This window comes from Anser anser (genome assembly GCF_964211835.1).
Source record: "Anser anser genome assembly, chromosome: 3".
NCBI lineage: Eukaryota > Metazoa > Chordata > Aves > Anseriformes > Anatidae > Anser > Anser anser.
In genome coordinates, this window is record NC_139722.1 from 44091240 (window position 1) to 44098715 (window position 7476).

The following is a 7476-nucleotide window of genomic DNA, read 5'->3' on the forward strand; positions in this document are numbered from 1 at the left end:
GATGAGGGAAAGGCTGTGGATGTGGTCTACCTTGACTTCAGTAAGGCTTTTGATACCGTTTCCCACAATATTCTCCTCAAGAAACTGGCTGCTCGTGGCTTGGACTGGCGTACGCTTTGTTGGGTTAAAAACTGGCTGGATAGCCGGGCCCAAAGAGTTGTGGTGAATGGAGTCAAATCCAGTTGGAGTCCGGTCACTAGTGGAGTCCCCCAGGGCTCAGTACTGGGGCCAGTCCTCTTTAATATCTATCGATGATCTGGATGAGGGGATCGAGTGCACCCTCAGTAAGTTTGCAGATGACACCAAGTTAGGTGCCTGTGTCGATCTGCTCGAGGGAAGGAATGCTCTGCAGGAGGATCTGGATAGGCTGGACCCATGGGCTGAGGTCAGCTGTATGAAGTTCAACAAGGCCAAGTGCCGGGTCCTGCACCTGGGGCGCAACAACCCCAAGCAGAGCTACAGGCTGGGAGATGAGTGGCTGGAAAGCTGCCTGGCAGAGAAGGACCTGGGAGTACTGGTTGATAGTCGGCTGAATATGAGCCAGCAGTGTGCTCAGGTGGCCAAGAAGGCCAACAGCATCCTGGTTTGCATAAGATGCAGTGTGGCCAGCAGAGCTAGGGAAGTGATTGTCCCCCTGTACTCAGCTCTGGTGAGGCTGCACCTTGAGTACTGTGTTCAGTTTTGGGCCCCTCACTACAAGAAGGACACGGAGGTGCTCGAGAGAGTCCAGAGAAGGGCAACGAAACTGGTGGTGAGGGGTCTGGAGAACAAGTCTTACGAGGAGCGGCTGAGGGAGCTGGGATTTTTCAGCCTGCGGAAGAGGAGGCTCAGGGGCGACCTTATTGCTGTCTATAGGTACCTTAAAGGAGGCCGTAGCGAGGTGGGGATTGGTCTATTCTCCCACGTGTCTGGTGACAGGACAAGGGGCAATGGGCTAAAGTTGTGCCAGGGGAGGTTTAGGTTGGATATTAGGAAGTACTTCTTTACTGAAAGAGTTGTTAGGCATTGGAATGGGCTGCCCAGGGAAGTGGTAGAATCACCATCCCTGGAGGTCTTTAAAAGATGTTTAGATGTTGAGCTTAGTGATATGGTTTAGTGAAGGACTTGTTAGTGTTAGGTCAGAGGTTGGACTAGGTGATCTTGGAGGTCTCTTCCAAGCTAGACGATTCTGTGATTCTGTGGTCCTGTAAATATTCCAACAAACCTTATAGCTAAAATACCTATGAATATTTTTGCATATATACACAGAGGGAGAGTTCATATATGTATGAACATATATGTCATAGCTGATCTAGACAGTGCAGTATATATACAGACAAATATAAACATGCATGTCTGTAGTAGACTTATTTAGATGTGGCACCCAAAGTGTGCACAGAACAGAGTGGTAAACTCAGTGCCAAGCAGTATGCTATTTATACACTACTCACATGCATTTCATCTTTGACTGACAAGGAAGTACACTAGCAGCCTAAGTCATGCCCCAGCATGTTTCTTCTTGTCTGTGTATGCAATAAATTATATTGTAAGAACACCTTCTATTAGAAAAAAAAAAAAAAAAAAAGATATAAAATTAACATTTTCTAGAGGAAAAACTTGCCATGAACATCACTGTACTCTATCTGTAATTGTGACCCTAAGCAGGATATATGCTCAGTTTTATTACACTGTATTTTCTTTGTGTCCCTCCCAATCCAAACCATTCAATGATTCTATGATTTCATACGCTATCGTGAAATGTTTATTTGCAATGTTCTGAGACAAAATGTTTTGTTTTCAACAAAACTATTTTTGATGAAAAATAGCTATTTTCTTTGGGATTATTTTTCTTTTACTGCCAGAAGTTCAGACATGCAAGCCTAGGTCTTTAACTGTGTAACGTCAGAGAAGGTATGTTCTGGAAATATTATTCACGCCTAAGATCTCCATATCTCCGTAGCTCTGATAATAATCCTGATGCTGAAATAGTTGCTTATTTCAGCAACCTGTTAAGGAAAAAATTCCTGGTGCATCACTGGATCGGTAATATTGCCAGGGAGTTTTAGTACTTGACAGTAGTCACACTGAAACATTCAAAACACCTACTTAGAAAACAAAAAGCAGAATTTCTTATTTCAGGATGCTTGATATTTAGCTGAAAAATTCCCCTTCTCTTGATATTTTTATTTTTATTTTTATTATCTGAAAAGCAACATGATTCACAGTGTACAGTAGAAAGGATGGAAAAGGAAAGTTTCTTAAATAGTCTGATTTGCAAAGGGTGGAAAAAAAGTAGTTTCTTAAATAGTTTGATTGCAATCTTACTGCTTATCTAAGTTAAAGAACCTGCTTTTGTGTATTCTAAACTTAAATTTCCGTCTCTCATATACATTACATACATAAGGGACTGTGCTTCATACGCCACAGATCTAGAGATATCTTTGAGCAATATTGTAGTCGATATCTCCAAACATTTCACAGAGAGATCAGGAACTGTGTAAGAATCATTTTTCAGCATCCTTTTTCTTGTTTTTAGATCAGTATTGGTATTACCTTACAACAAGAAATGACCATGCAGATTGATGGTGAAGAATAAAAAATAACTGCATTGCTGACACCAGCATGTTCTTTTAAGAAGGACATTTAAGGACAAAGACCAATGCCTTTAAAATTTAAAATTTAAGTCTTTCAGTAGGAACATGTTTAACTGTTCTACACATTTAAGTTCAAGTATGAAACAGGCATATGAAACAGGCCGACGACAAGGTAGGAAGACTGGAGACTGCACTTATCTGTCTTAATTATGGTATTTAAATGCTTTCTCTTGCATGGTCCTATTTCCTACAAATATATAAATTTGTTAAGAATTGATAAGTTATCAGCCTTTAGTAAACCCTCAATGCATTCATATCTCTCTCACTTATACATAATTTCTTCTTGCTAGGTCCCATGTGTTTTATTTGAGAATTGCCTTATTTATTATGAACCAATAATGCATTGAATTGTGTGTGCACTGGCATATTATCTTGTTGAACTATTCAATTAAATATGATAATGCTGAACACACTGACATAGTTAAACACTCAGGTGAATGAGCAATTCACTGTGAAGTGCAGAAATATTTAAAGTCATCTGCATGCCTTCAAGCAATCTGTTTTATGTAAAAGAACACTTCAGGATTCAGAGAACAGTGAAAAGACAAAAATATTGCAACTTTCAAAACATAGCTGTTATGGTTGAAAATCATATATTTTTAAAAGACCAGCCTCCCAAAAATAAAGGACAGAAGTGAAGCACACCACCTTATTGTGAGAGTAATAAGCACAAAAGTGAGATGTTACGGTCCATTTGAAATTATAATATGAATTACTGACAGCATTTTGACCTATAAACACTTTCATTCTGGAGTAAAGTTACACTAGATCTATTTCTGGGGAATAGCCCTCTGCAGAGGGCTGAGAGGTATTCTCTGAAATAATGTGGAACAAAAATGTCCCTAGATGAAACCTCAACAGCTAAACCAACCCAATTCTCCATTGAAGACAAGACCTATGAAACTTATCGAGGAACCAGTGTTACATGCTCAGTACATGGAGTTTCAAATGCTTATAACTAAATTACATCAAAACCAATTTTCTCCAGAACACTCAAAAGCACTTCTCCTTAGTGCTGTTTTCCTGCCAAATTTAAACTTTCATCCCCCAGCTGTTTTGGCGGTAGAGTGATTATAAAAAAAAAAAAAAAAAAAGTCATGGTAATTGTTTACTGTCAAGAGTGTCTTTTCTCAGTTTTCACATGCTTGAAAAGCTTAATCTTTTTTCTCCTTCAAAACTTTACAAGACAATAAGAAAATTCTAGGCAAAGTCAAACAAATAAAAAAAATCCTGAAAAAAGTCCAATACATTCTGACCAAAGGTAAAAGTTTGAAAATTTCTGCCTGGGAGTTGAAAGGTTCAGGAATTATTGAATACTGATGTCATCAGGTTAGAATACAAACCATTATTCAATTTGATACTCAGCTATTACTTCTATTACTATTGATTATTTTACTACCGGAGGAGTGCTGGATGGAGTTCAATTGGCAGATGCTCACTAGACATTCAAGTTGGAATGAAATCAAAACCACTGGCTCCCAAATTTTTTAACAAAGGAAAAGTTATCCCAAAGAGCTTGCAGAGATCCTGTTTAAAAATGGGACAAAGGTTTTAATTTAGCATAAATTTATGAGGGAAAAATTATTCAAATTTGGATCTCAAAGACTATTTACTTAATCGTGCAGGCTCCATGACTATTTTCTGACTTCTCTTAGAAGCTAAGTAAATCTGTAGTTTTAGCAGAAGATATGGAAGAAAATATTACGCTTTTGACTAAACATTGCTGGAATGCTTTATCTAAGCCCTGCATTCAAAATGAAACTTCCAGTGAGGTAGGAGCCTGTTCAAATAACTTCAGGTAAGGTGAAAGCTTTGAGTTATACCCAACTGTTTGCCATATCATGATGTTTTCTCTCCTGAGGACACTTTCCAGTGCCTTAGATATAGGGTGAGAGATCATGTTCAACCAGCATTTCAAGGCAAGCTCATGAAAAAATGAAAGAACTTTGTGTTAGCACATGCAGTTTCTCAGACTCTAAAAGCAGATACATTTATTTTCCTTCCTTTAATGTATAAAATGGAAAACAACTTTTCTGCTACTATAATATAATCTACTTTTTGACCATTTGGCCATATATTAACATTTTTGTGACACTGAATCCCTTTTACCACTCCATATTCAACTGCTGTTCCCATACAATCTTTCTTAGTAATGTAAAACCTGGAAGGAACTTGGGCTAAGCATCAGCACTTGCTTTAAGTTGAAGGTTACACTAATCTCCAGGAATACACTGACATCATTCACTTCAGATATAACCCCTGCATAAGGATGATGGATAAAAGATTTCTCATAAATACGTGATGAAAAGAGGAAACAAATATATAAACAGTCTTCCGAACATGATGCATTCTTGAGTATTAAGAAAAAAAAAAAAAAGTTAACCAAAACGTTGTGTAACTAAATGATTCATAGAATAGATATCATGTCAATGAAGACTGTGCATGTACAATTAAAAGCTTATTTATTTATTTATTTATTTATTTGCCTCTTCTAGTTTAAAATCATTCCCTCTTGTCCTGTCTTTATCTGACTGATCAAAAAGTTTTTCTCCATCTTTCTTTATAAGCTCCATTTAAGTATTGAAAAGCTGCAATAAGGTCACCCTGGGGCCTTCTCTTCTGTATACTGAACAGCCCTAGCTCTCTCAACCTTTCTTCATAAAAGAGTGCTCCAGCCCTCTGATCATATTTGTGGCCCTTCTCTGGACATAGTCTGACAGATCAACATCCCTCTTGTGCTGGGTCCCCTGGATGCAGTACACAAAGTGGGGCCTCACAAAGGCAGATTAGAGGGGGACAACCACCTCCCTCTACCTGCTGGCCACTCCTCTGCTGATGATGCAGTTGGCCTTCTGAGCTGCAGGCACACACTACTGTCTCATGTCAAGGTTTTCTTCCACTAGAACTCCCAAGTCTTTCTCGGCAGGGGTGCTCTCAATGGGTTCTCCCAGTCTGTACTTGTGTCTGGGATTGCCCTGGCCCAGGTGCAGCACCTTGTATTTAGACCTGTTGAACCTCGTTAGGTTCACATGGGCCTTTTGAAATCTCCTCGTTGTTTTACATGTGTAGACATTGAAGAGTGGAGCACTGTGTCAAAGACAATGGATCTAGCACTGAAGAAGCTCCTGTGTCTACAAGCACTAGCACAATTCATTTTTTTTTTTTTCAGAAGCGTCATTATTAAAAAATAAAAGAATGTAAGTTTTAGCCTGAATTTCCTACTTTTAATTATTATCCTACGCTATTTGGCCCTTTAGGCTCAGTTATTGAATAAGAACATAATATCTGCGGTATGCGCGTCCCACCATGTCTTGAAAACCTCCAGGAACTTGGAGGCATTTTTTATTTTTATTATTATTTTTTTATGCTATTTGTTAGAACACATAGTGAACTCTTTGGTTGAATATAGATTTTCCAACTTAAGGTAACTATTCAACACAGTTCTTCTGAAAACATGAATATTTTAATCTGTTGGTACTTATTAGTATCTATCTGGACTTCCGAAAGGCCTTTGACATGGTCTCACATGACAACCTGATCTCCAAAATGTAGAGATATGGATTTGATGGGTGGACCATTCAGTGGATAAGGAATTGGCTTTAAGGTCACACCCAGAGGGTGGTGGCCAATGGTTCTGTGTCCAGATGGAGGCCAATGTTGAGTGGTGTCCCTCAGGGGTCTGTCTTGGGACCAGTATTGTTTAATATCTTTATCAATGACATAGACAGTGGTGGGATGAAGTACACCCTCAACAAGTTTACAGATGACACAAAGCTGAGTGGTGCAGTTGATACAAAAGGGAAGTCATCCAAAGTGACCTGCATGAGCTTGAGAAGTTGGCCCACATGAAACCTTTTTTTTTTTTTTTTTTTAGTACAGTTCATTTATTTTATGTCTTGTGGAATATCGTATAAAATATGTTTTCACGAATGGTTATATGGACTTGACTTTCCTCACTGGAACATCAGAAAGTCTCAGCTTCCTGTCTGATGATGATTAGCACCAAATATAGTCTACCGTTTGATGAGGGACTATTATTGCAGCTTTACAAACTGTTTTCCCTGTCCATTGCAAGCAACTGTAATCTTTCAAAACAAACAAAAAAACAAACAAAAAAAATCCCCACACACGAAAAAAACTAGACAAGTAGGAGGACCCAGAATTAACTTCAACAGCTATGCAAATATACTTTGATAGGAAACAGTTTTTAGCTTTTTTGTCTTGTTTTTCTCTTCTCTCTCTCTCTCTTTTTTTTTTTTTTTCTTTATTCCATGCTGCAATGTTGGCTCATGGATAGCTAGATGCAAAATGAGACTGACATGTTGGACACATGGATATCAAGGATGTGGTTTCCCTAGCAACAGTAACCACATAAAAGGTCTCAGAACTTACTCATGGGACATTTCAGTTTTTCACATAAAATGAATACTGGTGGTGAATATGATTGGTTCAATAGAAATACAGTGAAAGTATCAGAGAACTGTAAAGTAATAAAATATTAGCCTCTTCTGTTTTCTGAAACCAGAAACAACACAATCATATTTTTCCTATCATGCAGAAGAAAATCTTGAATCTGGATACCTCCAGAATATTAGAGGCATTAAATTCAGCAGAATTTTGTTGCTTGGAAACATTTGTAATTATCTAGAATTAAACTTTGTTAAAATTATGAATAGATGATCTTTGTCAGCAAGATGTGAAACAGTATCCAAATCTACACACAATCAGACTAACTTGGATTAAAGCATAGCACAAAAGTTGCACATATCTCAAAACTTTGGTCTTGTATTTTTTTCAGTTTTTCCATCTTTTAGCTTTGGTTCACTTCATCTCTAAATGCAGC